Source organism: Poromitra crassiceps (assembly GCF_964638095.1).
Source record: "Poromitra crassiceps genome assembly, chromosome: 8".
NCBI lineage: Eukaryota > Metazoa > Chordata > Actinopteri > Beryciformes > Melamphaidae > Poromitra > Poromitra crassiceps.
Genome location: NC_139629.1, coordinates 26,924,227 through 26,945,954, shown reverse-complemented (window position 1 = coordinate 26,945,954; position 21,728 = coordinate 26,924,227). Strand labels below are relative to the sequence as shown.

General features: G+C 41.5%; 1 pseudogene across 1 annotated transcript; it reads right to left on the bottom strand.

The window, feature by feature from the left end:
- Window positions 1-6,349: 6,349 nt before the first annotated feature.
- LOC310781260 (phospholipase A2-like) lies at window positions 6,350-16,084 on the bottom strand (annotated as a pseudogene). The gene is made up of 3 exons: window positions 15,960-16,084; window positions 15,711-15,838; window positions 6,350-6,477 (listed from the first exon to the last, which is right to left on the bottom strand). The product of its transcript is annotated as a phospholipase A2-like (transcript).
- Between the last annotated feature and the right edge of the window lie 5,644 nt (window positions 16,085-21,728).

Here is a 21,728-nt window from a genome sequence, read left to right as displayed (position 1 = left end):
GATGCACAGGTATATAGCAGACAAACAGAGTAGGTCACATTATTAAACACCTGTGATGCACAGGTATATAGCAGACAAACAGAGTAGGTCACATTATTAAGCACCTGTGATGCACAGGTATATAGCAGACAAACAGAGTAGGTCACATTATTAAGCACCTGTGATACACAGGTATATAGCAGGCAAACAGAGTAAGTCACATTATTAAGCACCTGTGATGCACAGGTATATAGCAGGCAAACAGAGTAGGTCACATTATTAAACACCTGTGATACACAGGTATATAGCAGACAAACAGAGTAGGTCACATTATTAAGCACCTGTGATGCACAGGTATATAGCAGACAAACAGAGTAGGTCACATTATTAAACACCTGTGATGCACAGGTATATAGCAGGCAAACAGAGTAGGTCACATTATTAAACACCTGTGATACACAGGTATATAGCAGACAAACAGAGTAGGTCACATTATTAAGCACCTGTGATGCACAGGTATATAGCAGGCAAACAGAGTAGGTCACATTATTAAACACCTGTGATGCACAGGTATATAGCAGACAAACAGAGTAGGTCACATTATTAAGCACCTGTGATGCACAGGTATATAGCAGGCAAACAGAGTAGGTCACATTATTAAGCACCTGTGATGCACAGGTATATAGCAGACAAACAGAGTAGGTCACATTATTAAGCACCTGTGATACACAGGTATATAGCAGACAAACAGAGTAGGTCACATTATTAAGCACCTGTGATACACAGGTATATAGCAGACAAACAGAGTAGGTCACATTATTAAGCACCTGTGATACACAGGTATATAGCAGGCAAACAGAGTAGGTCACATTATTAGGCACCTGTGATGCACAGGTATATAGCAGGCAAACAGAGTAGGTCACATTATTAAACACCTGTGATACACAGGTATATAGCAGGCAAACAGAGTAGGTCACATTATTAAGCACCTGTGATGCACAGGTATATAGCAGACAAACAGAGTAGGTCACATTATTAAGCACCTGTGATACACAGGTATATAGCAGACAAACAGAGTAGGTCACATTATTAAACACCTGTGATGCACAGGTATATAGCAGACAAACAGAGTAGGTCACATTATTAAGCACCTGTGATGCACAGGTATATAGCAGACAAACAGAGTAGGTCACATTATTAAGCACCTGTGATGCACAGGTATATAGCAGACAAACAGAGTAGGTCACATTATTAAGCACCTGTGATACACAGGTATATAGCAGACAAACAGAGTAGGTCACATTATTAAGCACCTGTGATGCACAGGTATATAGCAGGCAAATAAAGAAAAAAAAAACATCGCATGGATGCATAACTGGGACGTATCCTCAGTGATGTACCCTGGGGTCATAGGATGTTTCGGGTCTCGCAACATCATACACCCTCGCCCAGGTGACCCAGCCGGGGCTGGCCAAGCCCCAACTTACGTCCCAGTAGCTACCCACGGTCAGCCCTATAGGGAGGGTCGAAGGTGGTCACGCGGTCAGGGCCACTCAATCCGCTGCTCCGGAACTACTCTGCCGGGACCGGGGGAGGGGGAGGGCTCTGGTACGTAGAGGTAGGTCACATTATTAAACACCTGTGATACACAGGTATATAGCAGACAAACAGAGTAGGTCACATTATTAAGCACCTGTGATACACAGGTATATAGCAGACAAACAGAGTAGGTCACATTATTAAGCACCTGTGATACACAGGTATATAGCAGACAAACAGAGTAGGTCACATTATTAAGCACCTGTGATACACAGGTATATAGCAGACAAACAGAGTAGGTCACATTATTAAACACCTGTGATGCACAGGTATATAGCAGACAAACAGAGTAGGTCACATTATTAAACACCTGTGATACACAGGTATATAGCAGACAAACAGAGTAGGTCACATTATTAAACACCTGTGATGCACAGGTATATAGCAGACAAACAGAGTACGTCACATTATTAAGCACCTGTGATACACAGGTATATAGCAGACAAACAGAGTAGGTCACATTATTAAACACCTGTGATACACAGGTATATAGCAGACAAACAGAGTAGGTCACATTATTAAACACCTGTGATGCACAGGTATATAGCAGACAAACAGAGTAGGTCACATTATTAAACACCTGTGATACACAGGTATATAGCAGACAAACAGAGTAGGTCACATTATTAAACACCTGTGATGCACAGGTATATAGCAGACAAACACAGTAGGTCACATTATTAAACACCTGTGATACACAGGTATATAGCAGACAAACAGAGTAGGTCACATTATTAAACACCTGTGATGCACAGGTATATAGCAGACAAACAGAGTAGGTCACATTATTAAACACCTCATCAACAACATCTTTAGCAAAACCAGGAATACAATTATATTAGCTTTACTAATGTGTACCCATTGAGCCATGCTGCTCTGTCTCCGCTAATCTGTGACTCCTGCCTCCATTTGGCTCTGTTAAAGAGATCAGTGCATGTAGAAATGACACTACTGATGGCTGTCTATTAGGGGTGTCACGATACACTCAGTTCACGATACGATACGTATCACGATACTGGGTTCACGATAACGATACGATACGATACGATTTTAACAATATTTTTTTAAACTTGAATAATAACAATATATGACTGGAAAAGTAGTATTTTATTTGAAATGCACAGATACAAAACATGCTGTTGTGGGAAATTGTTATTACAATAACAACTAGAAAAAACATGAGATTGGAGATAAGGCTTATCTTGAAATAGAATGAGTTACACCGTCACTTAGATTTACTTTGAACTAAAATGTTTATCAGTAGTATAAATTCTCATTATGCATCTTCAGTTTTTCTTCAAACTCAAACAACAAGACTTTTCTTAGTCTATTTTTTATGCATCTCCAGTTTTTCCTGTCAAGTAAACAGTTTTGCCAGAAACTCAATTGAATGGTTTCTCTCCTGTATAACTTCTCATGTGTCTCTTCAGAGACTTGTTCAACTGAACTACTTTCCACACATTGAACTTCAACAAACAAAGACGTTTCTTAGTCTATTTTTGAAAAAAAAAAAAAAAAAAAAAAAAAAAAAGTTCTGATTTTTTTTTTTTTTTTTTGCGATATGAGATTTAATCTCAACGATACATATCGTGACGTTTTACTATCGCGAAATTTCGTGGGACGATATATTGTGACACCCCTACTGTCTATAGGAGACTTTTTTAAATTACTATTCAGTTTAACTCGGATAATGATAGGCTGCACCACCAGCTAAAGCTAATATTTAGTTACAGTTAAATCCCTGGCTGACGTAATGAGAGTAGCTCTTCTCTTAAAGGAACACTCCGCCCATTTTCAACCAGCTTTGTATCATTAGAACATCAGTAGTATATCAGAAAAATGTAAACAGTTTTGAAGTCTGTCATTTAATTTGACAGTTATTGAGTGTTAAAGTGTGGACCAGTGACATCACTGGTCCACACTAACTCAAATTAATAACTCATTAACTCAAATCAACTCTCAATAACTGTCAAACTATTCATCATTCATCTAGTTTGACAGTTATTGAGAGTTGATTTGAGTTAATGAGTTATTAATTTGAGTTAGTGTGGACCAGTGATGTCACTGGTCCACACTTTAACACTCAATAACTGTCAAATTATATGACAGACTTCAAAACCGTTTACAGTTTTCTGATATACTACTGATGTTCTAATGATACAAAGCTGGTTGAAAATGGGCGGAGTGTTCCTTTAAGCAAAACTCTTAACAGCAAATCTGACATTGAAGAGATCCTAGTCTCTGCCCACTTCATCTTGCATTGTCTTTGGGGCGCTCCTAGTGGGGCTAGGTTAGCTAAAAGTTCCATAACATTCCATTCTGCGATGAAGGACAGAGACAGGATGGAGAAAACACCTCACAGCAAAGAAGCAGAAAGGTAGACTAGCATGCCCTCTGGTGGTAACTTGGGTTAAAATATAATAATCTCAGTTCTTTTACCTGGGTAGCAGTAAGGGGGTTGAAACACACTGTTGAGGTGATTGTCATGGTAACCTTGGTAACATTTTTTAACACCCAAAGCCACTAAACTTGTTACTCAAGTATTAATTCTGTCAAATCTGGACTACTGTCCAGTAATCTGGTCCAATGCCACACTTCATATGATTAGGAAACTACAAATGATACAAAACAGAGCTGCACGCATTGTACTCTATTGTAATTACAGAACAAATGTTGTAACAATGCATAAACGTCTTAACTGGTTATTTGTAAAAGATAGATTGCTTTACTCACTGCTGGTCTTTATTAGAAATATTTATGTGACAAAAACTCCGGGCATTCTGTATCAAAATCTATCCTTCAGTAAGGACAAACATAATCACATCACTAGACATGCTACTGTGGGTAACTTCACTCTTCCTAAAGTAAGAACAAATGCTATGAAACGGATGGTCATGTATAGAGGTATGAATGGCCATGTATGGAGGTATGAATGGTCATGTATAGAGGTATGAATGGTTATGTATAGAGGTATGAATGGTCATGTATAGAGGTATGTTCGAATGGAACCTGCTCCCCAGAGACATCTGTAAAGAGAATGGTAAAACAACATTTAAATTGTTACTGAAACAACATCTCAGATTAAACTAAATGTATAATGTGTTTATGGAAAGATAGACTGAAACTGGTGTTATGTTCAAAACTGCTGAACTGTTATTGCGCACTGATATTGTGTGTCTGATAATAACATATACCTTATATATTGCACTACTTAAGTTACCTACTTTTACTATTTTGTGTATTGTATTTGATGTATTACTGTACTTGCTATGTGATCGGACCCCAGGAAGAATAGCCGTAGCATCCTAATGTGGATCCTAATAAACTAAACTAAACTAAAACCACGTAAATACAAACCAAAGACAGAGACAGATGTAGCAGATAGAGGGAATCACTTACACTTTTATGCTTAAAAAGTTTACATCCAAAAATGATGTATGCTATTATTGAGTGACAGATTATACCTGATGTGATCCTAGCTAGCCCTCCTGTTGTGTTCGTTTCAAGTTCATTCATTTTGTGATCCCAGTCAAAATTGACTGCCCCAAATAGATTAGAAATCCATAATACATATATTATCACCCAGTGCTGTCTTAGATCTTTTGATCAACTTAAGTTCTTGTGAACATTACAAGTATTGAGCTTGTTTGCTATTCATCTCTGGATCTCTGTCTGTGTGTCTTGATATCTCCAGAACCGTCCAATCTACTTCCCACTTGGCGGGTGTAGTGCTGGGGACCCAAGGACGTTCTATTATTGAATGTGAGTGTTTGTGAGAATGCCAACAGATGTGTTCTCGTGGGGCTTGCCATGGAAGCCAAGAAGGGGAGGTGTGTGTGTGTGTGTGTGTGTGTGTGTGTGTGTGTGTGTGTGTGTTTTACTTAAGTCAACATTGGGGACACACAACCGACTTAACACCAGGTGATTGGGGACGGTGGGTGCAATTGGGGACAAAAGCCGTGTCCCCAGTTGGTAAAACGCCGGTTTTAGGGTCAGTGCTTAAGGTTAGGGCTAGGGTAAGGTACCCATTCATTTCTAATGACTGGTGACATGGCCGGGAACACCACACGTGTGCAAAAGTTAAAGTCGAGCTGAACCCAAAAATGACTTTTCTTTTATTTTAGTTCAAATACCTGGGTATGCAGTGCACCTATTTAATAATGTATGCAAAAAAAAATCACAAAAATCTAATTTCTTTAGTTTTTCACACTTTTTCACATCAAAAGTTAATTTTTCAAGATTTTATTGATAACAGTAATGTACAGTTTGCTGACGTCACCTAGTACTATCAAATTTCTACCCCATTTCAACCAATCATATCACGACATGCAGCTGTCAATCAAATCTTCATTTCAGGATAATTTTCTCTTCCAAATGAAGTAGAAAATGGCGCCTAGTAGTGCCTGTCATCTGGCAGAATTCCTATCCCATAAACTAACTACTAACTTGGCCAAATTGGCCAATAAAACACCCAAATATGATGAGAAAAATATTTTTGTTCACATGCCCCGTGTGGACAAACTCATGGAACCTTTACAATCAGATTAAATGAATTACATTTTTCAAAACTTCAAAACACACCAGGAGGCCTATATATTCTAACATGCTTTGGCAACACTCACTACTATCTCAATCTGAGAGGTTTGCATGAATATTTATAAATCAAGTCTTTTTACTCTATTACTTTGGGGGAAAAGTAAGGAAAAGAAAAGATGGATGTTTTATTTTGAAGCCAAACTGAATTTGCAGCAGTTGTTGACTGAGTTGTGTATCAATGGCAGCGGTCGCTGGGCAGGTGCTCGTGCTCGGGGTTCCAGGGGTAACCGGCAAAACACTCTGCGGCCTTTCTGTCACACTCACAGATGAACATCTCACACGGCTTGTTGGGTTTGTTCCCTCCTGAGGGAGAGAGAGAGAGAGAGAGAGAGAGAGAGCAGAGGGTTGTTGGGCTTGTTCTCTCCTGAGGGCGAGAGAGAGAGAGAGAGAGAGAGCAGAGGGTTGTTAGGCTTGTTCTCTCCTGAGGGCGAGAGAGAGAGAGAGAGAGCAGAGGGTTGTTAGGGTTGTCCTGAGGGAGAGAGAGAGCAGCTCAATTAACCCATTGATACCTGATGCAGCATTTGTGTGTATATATCCCTCATTTATGTATGTATCCCTTTAAGACCGCGAACCGCGTTCACGCGGTTCGCGGTCTTAAAGGGATACACACACAAATGCTGCATCAGGTATCAATGGGTTAAAGCAAAGGTTGAATAAAATATCACCACAAGTCAGTGATTACACCAAAAGTCCAACAACAGTCACCTCTATTACCAGATCGTTGCAATACGTGCTTCATGTCCCCTAATCAATACTGCCTCAAAGTTTAATGTTTAAAGTGTAACGTGAATTTAGCAACAATTTTTCACAATTATTTCACTTCAGGTTGATTGTTTTTACCTTCAAAATAAAAGCATGACACTAACCCTAACACTAGCACCAACTTTCTGTAGCTATACTGTACAAGGTGGATTTTAATTGGCCACCTCAGCGTTCGAGATAGAACGTTTCACTTTTTCAAATAGCAGTCCTAGGGGTGGTCCTTGGAAATGTTTTAACAAACAGAAGCCTTAAGTTAGAAAAGGTTCGGAAGTCCCGGTCTACTCACTTTTACAGGCCACCTTCCTGTTCTCCTTGTCACAGCTCCATCTGTAGAAATTGGTATAAGGGTTGTCTATGACGGGACGGCACTCAGGGTGGTCCAGGGCTTCTGTGTAACACTCGTCATGCACCTGGCAGCACCTAAAGGTTAACAAGGAAACAGGATAGCAACAAAGTCAATGTTTTCATAGTCGTCTTTCCTTTCCTTGTCTTCACTGAGGGAAGGGTGGTGGTGGCAGGAAACTAGGATAGCTAAGCTTATTATTTTATTATTTTGTTTTGTTTCCTTCGGTTTTATTTTATTGCATAGTTACTGCATTACATAATTTGGTTCCGTTATTGCGGTGGTGGCAAAATAACTCAAATCCTTTACTGCAAAGGTAGCGATAACATAATGAAAAAAATACTTCATATGTAAAAGTTAAAGTTCTGCATAAAAAACGTTTACTTAAGTAAAAGTATAGAAGTATTAGTAGTCAAATGTACTCATTCTGAAGAACGGTCCCGTTCAAATAACTACTACTAAAGAACTACTGATGCATTAACCTGTAAGAAGTAATGTTGTCTTCTCTTGCCTGAACAGATCGCAATCGGATCTCAATGTGGACACTGGAGAAACAGTAATACCAGGTGTAAATGTAATCGGGTCAATGTGGTCAAGCACTATCCCATTGCAATCAGATCACCAAAAACACATAATCCAGGTGTAAAGGGAGTCACTGCTCCATATGCTGTTTGGGGTGTTTAAACTCTAACAGTGCAACATCTTTTATGAACGTATTGTTTGTTTTGTATGTAATGTAGTGGAGTAAAATTAAAGTCTTACAAAATGGAAATACTGAAGTAAAGGCCCTCAAACCTGTTCATACAGTAACTAGACTACAGTAGTTGAGTGAATGCATGTTAAAGGCTTGTTCTCTCCGTAGTCTAAAGCCCTTTGATTGTGTGATGAAGGGCTTGACTTGACAAATTCAACACAAAATAAATCTTTCTGAGGGCACTCTGTCTCATGCCTTCTGGTTCTGCCCATCACTGTCTGGATCCTGGGCCAAAATATTTGACTGGTACTCTAAGGCAGGGGTTCCCAACCTTTTTTGTGCCGCGGACCGGTAGATAGATGGAAAAAAAAAGTCGTGGACCGGTTATCAATTTTAATAAGAAAAAAGAAAAAACATCGGCTATAATATTATAGGCTGTGTGGTAGTTGAAACATACCGTAGTTTCAAGTTGACGTTTATTTATGTTTATAGTTTGTAAAAAAATGTTTGTAAAAAATAAAAATAAAAATGGGACCGGGCTCGCGGCCCGGTACCAAATGCGTTGCGGCCCGGTACCAGTCCGCGGCCCGGTGGTTGGGGACCACTGCTCTAAGGCCTACAAAATTACCCTTCAGCCGGAGGCAGAACTTGCCATCTTCGGCTGCTCGGAGACCTCTCCCACAGCTGTGCAACAGTCTCTGACACTGGGGACAACTGTTGCCAAAAAACTAATTCTGAAAGAATGGAAGTCCCCCTCTTCACCTTCTTTCCAACTGTGGTTGACGGACATGATCTCTGTTATAAGGATGGAGAGGCGCAGATCACTGAGAACCAACTGACTTAAAAAGTTTCAAACTATTTGGGACCCGATTCTGGCCTACCTCGACGAGGTTAGGGGTGTTGGGTGACTTGCCCGGCTGGTCTCTATTAGTGTGTTTGTTTGTTTTCCGTTACTGTCTGAGCTTGTTCATTTTTGTTCATATAGTTAAAATTTAAAATAGAATATATTAAAAATAAATACATAATAAAAATAATAAATCAATCTTTCCTCCGCACATGCACTTGCAACAGAATGAGCCGGTTTAAAAGGTGCAAAGATGTTTATAGCCTGAGTGTGGAGCAGAACGAGCGAAGCAGCTGTGCGTATTTGCCCTGACCTGTCCAGATCGTCCACAGCTGTCCCGGAGCCTCCCATCCCACAGTAGCAGCCGTAGTCGGCGTAGTCCCACAGAGGCCAACTCTCAGGGTTCAGACACAGGATCATACCTCTGAACTGGTTCAGTGCCTTGTCTGTGTAGTCAATCCCCTGGGCTGCAACACACAGAGCACACATGATCTGCACTGTACAATACTGTATTATGAGAATGCATGCAGAGAGGGATGCCATCGAAAAGACATTTCTCCTTCAACAAAGTTTCCCCCAAGAACCTTTGTAATATCCAAAGAACCGTACATTATGTGTGACATAGCTTCCAATTTCTGATAAAGTGGTGAAATTGAGATTATAATCAACTTTTTCCTGAAGATCTGTGTGTGCTACCTGTTTACCTGTGGGTATTCAACATTGGAAACATATTGATTCTTAGTTATTCCATGTGTATATTGTGCACTTGCAAATGAGGCTATAAGGACAGATACACAAAAACGCCGTGCAGGCGTCTAAGCACAGAAGAGCAGATATGGCTCTTGAAAGAACCTTGATCAGAAATGGTTCTTCTTTGGCATCCCTCTCCAGTTTGCACCTTTCATTTTTCTGTGTGCAGAAGTGACGATGAAAAGGACTTTTTCCAGGCGTCATCGGACAGTGTTTCTAAAGACCTTCACTTCAGCTCTGAAATAATATCAACAATTCATGACCTATCTAAGGTGTGGAAGACAGCCATTTTGTTTTCACCCAGATATAAAGTAACATCACATTAATCACATTTCAGAGCAAGGGAATGTCTTGTCCCTCACTGAACGTTTATTAAGTAACCCATATATCTGTTACCGCCCCATCTGGCTGTCAGGTTATATATCTGTAGGAATATTATACATAATGATAATGATAATAAATGTGTGTTTGCGATGGATGTAATCATGACGGACAGTATTTATAAGCTGCTACTCACCAAGGCAGAGACCTAAAGCCAGGAGAAACGCAGCCTGCAGTGTGTTCATGTCAGGAGTCAGGAGGTCAGTTGGAGAGGGATAGCTCGTCTCCTTCACTCCCTCTTTATAACAGGAGCGAGACCATGACACCTGTCAGATGCATGGGCGCCGGAACCGTGGGTGCCCCCGGGGCCCGAGCACCCACGGGAAATGGGGAGGGCGAGAGAGAATGCTGGGAAATGGGAGGAGCGAGAGAGAATGCTGCTGAGGGAGAGAGCGTGTGTCTGTCTGTCCCTAATGCAATATCCATTGAGAAGGACAAATCCCCTGCTCCCGGTGCTCCTAGGGGAGAGCAGAGCAAGGAACTAACCAACGATATTGGTGTGATGGGGATATATACCACTCTCATACCATGTCTGTATCACTTTGGGTGTCAGTCTATTTTTTAGTTGTCTTCATTGAATGTTCCAAAACTGCATGCTAAGAATAGGCTAATGATTATTTCCACCCACCACTTATTTAATTTGGTTACTTCCATGTCAAAAGTTTATAAGGAAAGTTTGTAAGGAACAAGGACATGGGGGAATATGCAAATGTGTTTGTCCAATGCTCCAATGGCATTGCTCTCTGTCAGAACTTGCTTGGATGTCCTAGTAGCAAAAGTAAACGCATAAATTAATAGCAGATGACGTCAGGATTTAGCAAGCCCAGATTGCAGTGTTCAAAGAGGACAGGATGATGATATATATTTAAGCATATATATCGAGCTGCGTGTGTTGTGGCATATATCCCGCTGCTCAGCAGTTATCCCACTCGGCCTGCGGCCTCGTGGGATAACAGCTGATCAGCGGGATATATTTGCCACAACACACTGGCTCTCATGCTATATTGCTTTTATAAAACGGTTTCCAAGTATGATAATATAATAATAATAATAATAATACTATAAGTCCGACTGGCATGTCATTCTGATAGTCAGTTGAAACACTACTGTAAGGCGGGACCGCAAGAACGTGCGGGTGATTTGATTGGATCGTTTTGGAGACTGAAGTTGACATTGGCCAATCCTGGCACTTGCTGAGAAGCTGAGAGCTTTCTGCAAAGCCCGACACGCAGCTCGAGCGCAGCGCTGCATTCTCAGCGCTTGCTGAGAAGCTGAGAGCTTTCTGCAAAGCCCGACACCAACTAACGTTACGGGGTTAAATGCGGGGTTAACAGCCTTTTTTTTGCAAAGAAGACATTAGCCCGCGTCTATTCTTGTACAAAACATAATTTTCTGCGAAGTATTAGTAAAGTTATAAGCGAAGATCGATTCACAAGGATCTGACAGCTGTCTCCGCCATTTGTTTTTTCTACATTGTCATTTGAGGTAACCAAAGCCTTTTAGTAAGAGAGTTGCCATGGCAACTCAATAACCCATGGCCATGGGTTATTGGAGTGGGTTACTGGATTTATACAATGGCTGTGAACCAATCAGATTGCTTGATTTGAGAGAGCCGTTTTATAATATTAGATATATCGGAGTGGGAACAAGTTGGATAAACTGTCTAAACTAAAGGCTAAACTGGGTTGGTCTGTCTGGGCACAATATGATTGTGTAATCAGAGGGCCTAACTCAGGGCAGCTGGGCAGGGAGAGGTGACATGGAGGTGAGTGAGAAAAGGCGACTGAATAATTAGATCACAACAGTCTAATCTTAATGTTAATATTCTTCTAATCTGGCTTCAAGTGGCCAATTTTTTTTTTGGCGGTGGCGGCCGCCTCACTATAGCATTGGATTGGGGGTGGGGGTGGGGAGGGGGGGGCTTGTGGCTTGTGTTGGCATGGGCACCCACTGGCAGAAACATAAATCGCCGCCTATGGTCAGATGTTCATACTACACGTGGTGTCTCACACACACACACACACACACAGACACACACACACACACACACAGGCCCAATCAGCATTTGTAAAAGCAGGTAAAAATCTCACGCTAAACTCTTTGAACTGTAAGGCTTGTTGTCACATTATGTTTGATGTTCTGTCTAGACGTTGGCAGACCGATTGGCACAGCACATCCTGGACATTTATCTTATTGGCCTTTTCATGTGTGTAGTGGTACTGCCAGGTATAGAGGGACACAAGTACAATCTTCACTGGCTGTGCACCTGATAGCACTTTTACAAAAAAAAAAATATATATATATATATAAGGGATATGTATATTGAGGCGGTGATTACGGGGGAAATAATGACCGACAGGTGGATTGAGCCCGACGCGCCAGCGGAGGGCTTAATCGTTGACCTGAAGGTCATTATTTCCCAGTAATCACCGCCTCAATATACATTATCCCGCTTAGAACACGGCCTACAACTAAATCATTCAATAATCTGACAAAAATAATTATTCAAATAGATTTTTTAATAGCGTTTTCAACGACAAAGCGGTTTCATTCGTAATTGGCACACAAGACACCACAGCTGCAACTGGTTGGCCTAATTAGTAGTGTCTTGCTGACAAAAAGCTCTTATCAACTGATTAATCCAGGTGTGGCAGAGCAGCGGTCGGTTGTCGAGAAATAATGACCGGTGAATATTGTTGATTGACCAATCAGAATCGAGTATTCAAGAGTGCCGTGTTCTAAAATAGAATAGAATATTCTATCAATGATATTGATAGAATTGAATTGGTGGTATGTACTTATTCACAGCAGGACCATTTGATTTCATTGTTGGACATGAACTAAAAATAGCATCATAGTCACAAGGCAAAGGTGAGGACAAAAAGGGCCCTTTTTAGGGGCCCTCTTTTCACGTACGGAGTGACCTTAATATGTCCATAAAGACAGAGATAAACATATTGATAAACATACTTTTAAACATGCTGCCATGCCTTAATATGTCCATAAAGACAGAGATAAACATATTGATAAACATACTTTTAAACATGCTGCCATGCCTTAATATGTCCATAAAGACAGAGATAAACATATTGATAAACATACTTTTAAACATGCTGCCATGCCTTAATATGTCCATAAAGACAGAGATAAACATATTGATAAACATGCTGCCATGCCTTAATATGTCCATAAAGACAGAGATAAACATATTGATAAACATGCTGCCATGCCTTAATATGTCCATAAAGACAGAGATAAACATATTGATAAACATATTGATAAACATGCTGCCATGCCTTAATATGTCCATAAAGACAGAGATAAACATATTGATAAACATGCTGCCATGCCTTAATATGTCCATAAAGACAGAGATAAACATATTGATAAACATATTGATAAACATGCTGCCATGCATGTGTCACAATTTCCCACCATGTGTTCAGGCACCTGGAAAATCCCACCCTCTGAGGGCCGTGCGGGTCACTGTGTTGAGACAGATGCAACACCAGAGGGGACGTGACGTCATCAAGCGTGGGATAATCGTCCGCCATTTTACCTGGGTCCAGTTTACCCAACAAAGTTACATTGATAAGAAGTGAACGCTAATTGGTTGTTCCATTGCAACATCAGAGCTACACCTCTGACATTTGGAACAGAAGGCGACGATTACTGTCAAATAACCTAAGCGTGTGTCCACCTGATAAATGGGCATGTGCCTGAACTCAATTTCACCAATTTCATTTCTAATGACCGGGAACACCACACGTGTGCAAAAGGTAAATAAAACACCCAAAATAGAATGAACATTTATTTGTTGTGTCCACATGCCCCGTGTGGACAAAGTCATGGAACCTTTACAATCAGATTAAATGAATGACACTTTTTCAAAACTTCATGAGAGTAAACTGACATTGGTCAAATCTGAGCGGTACACACAAGGAGGCCTATATATTCTAACATGCTTTGGCAACACTCACTACTACGTAATTCCTGCAAATAAATCTTTTTCTCAATCTCAATCTGAGCGGTTTGCATGAATATTTATAAATCAAGTCTTTTTACAATAAGAGGTATTACTTTGGAAAAAATCTATATACATAAAGAAAAGATGGATGTTTTATTTTGAAGCCAAACAGAATTTGCAGCAGTTGTTGACTGAGTTGTGTATTAATGGCAGTGGTCACTGGGCAGGTGCTCGTGCTCGGGGTTCCAGGGGGATCTGGCAAAACACTCTGCGGCCTTTCTGTCACACTCACAGATGAACATCTCACACGGGTTGTTAGGGTCGTCCTCACCTGAGCGAGAGAGAGAGCAGAGGGTTGTTAGGGTCGTCCTCACCTGAGCGAGAGAGTAGCCAAATTAAAGCGAAGGTTGAATAAAATATCACCACCAGTCAGTGAATACACCAAAAGGCCAACAACAGCCACCTCTATAAAAAAATAAAAATATTCTGACACATATTTGTGTCAAATTTTTTCCAAATGTGTTTTTACTATACTTACTACAATTTATGATTTCCATATCTTCTTAAAAAAAAAGTTGGTAAATTCTGATTCACAAATAAAAAAGTACAGTCGGTAGCCTAATGTGAGTTGTGTTTCCTTTCCATTGAATCCCAGAGAGAGAGGCTTATCGATATACAGTACCAGTCAAAAGTTTGGACACACCACATGTCTCTTTATTTTGATCCACATTTTATAATAATAATAGTAGTAGTAAAGACATCAAAAGTATGAAATTAAAGTGAGCCACCCTTTGCCTTGATGGAAAGGCAAACGTTTTGGAAAGAAATTCATACATAGGATCAACTTCTCTATTTATATTCGTGTAAGAAAGAAATCGCAAGCATTCAAGCATAATAATGCTTTAGAGCAGAATGGCTTTAAGACATTGAAAAACATAGAACATTCAATCAGGTGTGTCCAGACATTTGACTGGTAATGTAAGAACGGCTAAATCATGTGTTTAGCAATGAGCAAGGAGGAGATGTGTGTGTGTGTGTGTGTGTGGGGGGGAGAGGTATCAAGTAAACGGTTGTTACTGATATGAATGTGAGAAGAATGCTTGAGCACAAGAGCAGTGTTTATGTTTATAAGGCACCCAGTGAGAGGCAAGCCCTCCACTGTACTTCAGCCATATCTCTGCCACTGGGCCCTGCCCCACTGGTGGGCCTCAGAGTGCCATCTAGTGGGCTGTGGAGGTAGTAGTACTAAATGGTTCAGTTATCATTTAAAACAAAGTGATTTACAAAGTTATCTAAATGTGCTCAAGAATTCACATAAACAAACAAAAAACATCCAATTAAAGGGATAGTTCTGATTTTTTGGAACCCTAGCCATATTTGCTATGATTATGTTGATTGGTAGATTCCTTCTTCAGCACAATCCATAGGCTACATGTTCCTCATACTCCAGATAGTTAGCCACAACCCAATACAAGGTCAATGGGGTCATGCTCATTGGTAATTAAAAAAACAACACTTTATGCACATTTATTTCTCTCCAAATCTTACATAATGGGCCTTTAAATTCCTCCTCATCATGCCCGCCATAGCCAGCTGCACAAAGTGCAGCTAACACTAGCACCCACTTTCTGTAGCTACAAGGTGGATGTTAATTGGCCACCTCAGCGTTCGAGATAGAACGTTTCACCTCTTCAAATAGCAGTCCTAGGGGGTGGTCCTGGGAAATGTTTTAACAAACAGAAGTGGTCCTTCCGTTAGAAAAGGTTCGGAAAGGTCCCGGTCTACTCACTCTCACAGGTGACCTTCCTGTCCTCCTGGTCACAGCTCCAGCTGTAGAACTCGGTGTAAGGGTTGTCTATGATGGGCCAGCACTCCGGGTGCTGCAAGGCGTCTGAGTAACACTGGTCATGCACCTGGCAGCACCTACAGGTCAACAAGGAAACAGGAAAACAACAAAGTCAGGAAACTAGAATAGCTAAGCTTGTTATATATATCTTTTTTTTTCCCCCTTTTATACCATGCCATGTGTATTTGCCCTGCTGACCTGTCCAGATCGTCCACAGGCGTCCCGGAGCCTCCCATCCCACAGTAGCAGCCGTAGTCGGCGTAGTCCCACAGAGGCCAACTCTCAGGGTTCAGACACAGGATCATACCTCTGAACTGGTTCAGTGCCTTGTCTGTGTAGTCAATCCCCTGGGCTGCAACACACAGAGCACACATGCTCTGCACTGTACAATACTGTATTATGAGAATGCATGCAGAGAGGGATGCCATCGAAAAGACATTTCTCCTTCAACAAAGTTTCCCCCAAGAACCTTTTTAATATCCAAAGAACCGTACATTATGTGTGACATGGCTTCCATTTTCTGATAAAGTGGTGAAATTGAGATTATAATCAACTTTTTCCTGAAGATCTGTGTGTGCTGGTCTGCAACCCACAGAGCACACATGCTCTGCACTGTACAATACTGTATTATGAGAATGCATGCAGAGAGGGATGCCATAGACAAACAACAAAGGACTGTTACCGCCCCCATCTGGCTGTCAGGTTATTATGCAATAACACTGTGCATCCTAGCATTTGCACTTTTTTTGTATGCAATTTTTTATTTTTTTTATTTTTTATGTCTCTTTTAAAACCAATTGTTTACACATGCACCCTATGCACTTTACATGTGTACAAACAATGTTGCGTCTTGCACCTATGCGGCTCAGATCCATGTGTGCTGAGGAACACGAGGAACCAAAACGCACTTCGCCTCGGTTTGATCACACTGAGCTTCTCTCTTGTTTCTCTTCTTGTGTATGTATGTATTTTTGTATCTTGTGATTTAGGACTGAGATACAACGTGTTTACCCGCAACGGTGATGAACTGCAGAAACTGAATTGCCCCTTGGGGATAAATAAAATGTTCTGAATCTGAATCTGATATATCTGTGGGAATATTATACATAATAATGATAATAAATGTGTGTTTGCGATTGTCATGGATGTAATCATGACGGACGGTATTTATAAGCTGCTACTCACCAAGGCAGAGGCCTAAAGCCAGGAGAAACGCAGCCTGCAGTGTGTTCATGTCAGGAGTCAGGAGGTCAGTCGGAGAGGGATAGCTCGTCTCTTTCACTCCCTCTTTATAACAGGAGCGAGACCTTGACACCTGTCAAATGTTCATGCTACACGTGGTCACACACACACACACACACACACACACACACACACACACACACACACACACACACACAGGACTCTACGGTGCGCACGTGCAAAAATCAGCATTTGTAAAAGCAGGTAAAAAATCTCACGCTAAACTCTTTGAACTGTAAGGCTTGTTGTCACATTATGTTTGATGTTCTGTCTAGACGTTGGCAGACCGATTGGCACAGCACATCCTGGACATTTATCTTATTGACCTTTTCATGTGTGTAGTGGTGCTGCCAAGTATAGAGGGACACAAGTACAATCTTCACTGGCTGTGCACCTGATAGCACTTTTACAAAATAAATAAAAAAAATACATTCATTAATTAATTATAATATATAAAATCTAACTACTTAAGGCGAGGCGTTGCCACGCACGCGGCTTGAGCGGCCGAGCGAGCAAAACTTGCAAGCTGTAACAGGTGAGCACGCCAAGCAGTCACGCGTGCAATATTTCTATTTAGTAATAATAATCCTATATACACAATGATGGAATCAAACTATAAGTCACTAACACATGCATTCCAGATTATTATACAGTCTATGATTCCAGACTATATCTTGATGTGTGTGGTATGTACTTATTCACAGCAGGACCATTTGATTTCATTGTTGGACATGAACTAAAAATAGCATCATAGTCACAAGGCAAAGGTGAGGACAAAAAACAGGGCCCTCTTTTTGCGTACGGAGTGACCTTAAAGGAGAATTTCAGTTTTTTACACCACGGTCCTCATTTCCAGCTTAAAATATGATGTTTTCTACCCCAAAATACTTTTGGGTTCATTCGGATCCCCACAGAAGATTTGTCGCACCGAGTACACTCCTCAAACACTCAAACAGGCTAGAACAGGAGCCTGCGGGGCATGCTGCACGTGCTCTGTAAATGACACTTTTTCGGTCACATCGCGGTTCATTATGGTTGTAAATATAATTATTTAGCTAATGGCTAGAAGCTAAGCTAACACCAACACAACAGTCAACGTTGATCTGCCCCGGATGGGGTTACAGTGCTCATCTTCTTCTGTGGTTTCTCTTCTTACCACACTTCTTCAGAGAAACCACAGAAGAAGAAGATGAGCACTGTAACCCCATCCAGGGCAGATCGGAGCCGACTCTTTCGTTGTTGTTAGCTTAGCTTCTAGCTATTAGCTAAATAATTATATTTACAACCAGAATGAACCGCGATGTGACCGAAAAAGTGTCATTTACAGAGCGCGTGCAGCATGCCCCGCAGGCTCCCGTTCTAGCCTGTTTGAGTGTTTGAGGAGTGTACTCGGTGCGACAAATCTTCTGTGGGGATCCGAATGAACCCAAAAGTATTTTGGGGTAGAAAACATAATATTTTAAGGTGGAAATGAGGACCGTGGTGTAAAAAACCGAAATTCTCCTTTAATATGTCCATAAAGACAGAGATAAACATATTGATAAACATACTTTTAAACATGCTGCCATGCATGTGTCACAATTTCCCACCATGTGTTCAGGCACCTGGAAAATCCCGCCCTCTGAGGGCCGTGCGGGTCACTGTGTTGAGAGAGATGCAACACCAGAGGGGACGTGACGTCATCAAGCGTGGGATAATCGTCCGCCATTTTACCTGGGTCCAGTTTACCCAACAAAGTTACATTGATAAGAAGTAACACGCTAATTTGTTGTTGCGTCAACAACATCAGAGCTACGCCTCTGCCATTTTGGACAGAAGTCGACTACTATCAAAGAACCTAACCCCTTAGTAACAACTATATCTGTCCCTACCAAATAAATAAAATTAAAAGTAGCTAGGAGTGGTTTTCATCCATTATCAAACCATTCAGTTTTCTAGCTGATCTGTGGATTCAACACGGAAATGTTGCTTTATATAATTTTGTAGTCAATAAATATTGGGAGCTGTATATATGTATGTAATCCAGCACCTGGCCTAAAAGCAGATTGGTTGGGATTGTGCAGACACAACTACTCTACTGAGATAGTCGCACAAAGATGGAAAATACCTTTCTTGTATGATGTATGTGTGATGGTGATGTTTGTACATACACTTGCTAACTTAGAATCTTAGATTTAGCAATATGTTTTTCATATAGAATGAATCAAACTATTGGCCAAACTGGATCCTTGCCTTTACTCCCATTCATTATTGTTTTGCTTGCTTTCATTCTAATAGGAGAACATTATGCAGAGGCCATGTTAAAGGGATAGTTCTGATTTTTGGAACCCTGGCCCTATTTCTTAGTTAACGATGATGGTGTTGATTGGTAGATTCCTTCCTCAGTACAGTCCATGCTGTTCCTCGTACTAGCTGCAGATAGTTCGCCACAAACCAATACAAGGTCGATGGGGTCACGCTCCTGTCTGTGCAAGCTGCCTGAGACTCACTGAAATGGACTTTGTGTGCACTATGGAGGAAAGCTCAGTGGGCCTCACGCCACGTTCACACACACGCCTAGACGAGAGCGTTCACACATACCGCTGCCACGCTGCGCTGAAGCCACGCTCGCGCTGTGCCTACGCTGCACTGCATTTATCGTTTAGGCGTCTGTTCTATTTTTCAGCGTCTAGGCGCGCTGAACTGTCAAGCTGGCTGTTGTTTCTAATGGACTTGGGCCATATTTTCTACCGAGTTTGCCCAAAAGGGAGGGTGGAGCGCGAATTAACAAGTGCATAGTAGGAGAGCTGTCCTTCATGTGTTCCTCTATTAACACCTTAAGTGCCATAGCCGAGATAATTCGTCTTACATAATCCAACGCTTGAGTGCCAGAGCCGAGTTTACTCGTCTTACATAAACATTTTTTTTTTTTGACGGTGGGACATCAATCAACAACTTTTACATCTTCGAGATCACTATTGGAGCAAGAGAATGTGTATAATCTATTTTACCGACCCACTAAGTGTTGACAGTGCTCCCCCAGACGACCGAAATCAAAGAAAAAACTGCCGCGGGAGCAAGCCGTTCAAGGAAATGGCGAGGCGATTTTACAGTAATCCATTCAAGACTTGTCTTGCCTGAGAGCGGCCGCGCACCGGCAGCAGCACACAGAGAGCGGAGAGCGATTTGCAAAATAGATTATAGGTGAAACACACTTTGAAACACCTCAGAAAGGCCAGAATCAACATCTGCCCATCGCCCACGCATTCCCCGGCCCATCTTGACTCGCACAAGGAGCGTCTGCACGCAGGCAAGCAGGCAGGCAGGCACGCAGGCAGGCAGGCAGGCAGCAGCAACGCGCTTCTGACACGCCCGCTGTACAGCCAGGAGGAAGGAGGAGAAGACACACGGAGGGAGGAGTTTGAATGAGAGGGGTGTTTCCTGTTGTTATGGAGGAAATTACTGTTCAAAACTATTGTTTAGAATGTCTGACGGTCTTACTGATGCCAAAAATGAATGGTTAAAGTGACTGTTTCACAAAAAGCCATTTATCTCTGAATAAATTTCCAGACGCTGAAACCATGCTGTACTCAACGGCTAATATCTACATAACTACTAACTCTGCAAACTAACTCTTTTAGACAGAGAAAGCACACATTCTATTAGTTATTTTTAGATGATTGGTGTTCATGAATTCCTAACAGAAAATAATCCTCGGCTGTTGTAAAATGAGCCAGAATCGTCAAAAACACCCCTGGCACAACTTACCCACAGGATTGAAAACATGGCTGGCACTCAATGTGTTAACGTCTTTTCTGTCAGATGTATATATACCCTCCCTGTCTCAACGCATGTATCACTCATGGTGTTGATGACTCATAGTCACATGATTACCCGAGGGAAAATAACAATTACAGCGGGCCAGGAAATAGACAGACATCGTCACTTGCACATTGCAATAAAAAAGAGGACTCACCCATGCTATAAATCAGATCTGAAAAGTGTAAAAAACCACTGCTCATGTGATCAGCGTAGCGCAGAGCGGGGCTTCAGTGTGGCGTCCTGTGTGAACAAAAATAGGCGCCAGGCGTGCATGAAGCAATGCCTATATGCGTAGGCGTAGCTTAAAGCGTTGCTTAAAGCGTCGCTCTAGGCGTATGTGTAAACCCGCCGTCAGTCCGCTTCCACAGACAGGAGGGTGACCCCACTGACTTTGCATTGGTTTAGTGCTGCCCAACTATCTGGAGCGAGTGTGAGGAACAGCATGGAGTGTGCTGAGAAAAGACTTCACCAAACATTGTGCTGAGAAAGGACTCTACCAATCAAGATCAGCATTGCAAATAGGGCTTAGGGCTCCAAAAATCAGAACTATCCATTTAAATGTGTTAAATATGAGTTGCTCAGATTAAACCAGCCAGCCCTGCAGTTTTGTCTTTATTACATCGACGTGCAGTAAAGAATGGTGTGCTGTCCAACATGAGTGCAGTCTAAAAATAATAACTGGAGACTAAGCATCTGTGAAAAAAATCTATGTTTGACTCTGACAGCCTCCTTTAATTGATTACCTGTGATTCAGGAGGGGGGCGGGGCTGGAATGACTGACAGCCTCCTTTCATTGATTACCTGTGATTCAGGAGGGGGGCGGGGCTGGAATGCAGTCAGTAATTGACCTCTAATGGAAGCCCCTGGCTCCTCATTGAGATGAATCACCTGAACCTTTAATTCAGATCTCAGATGATCAAACAC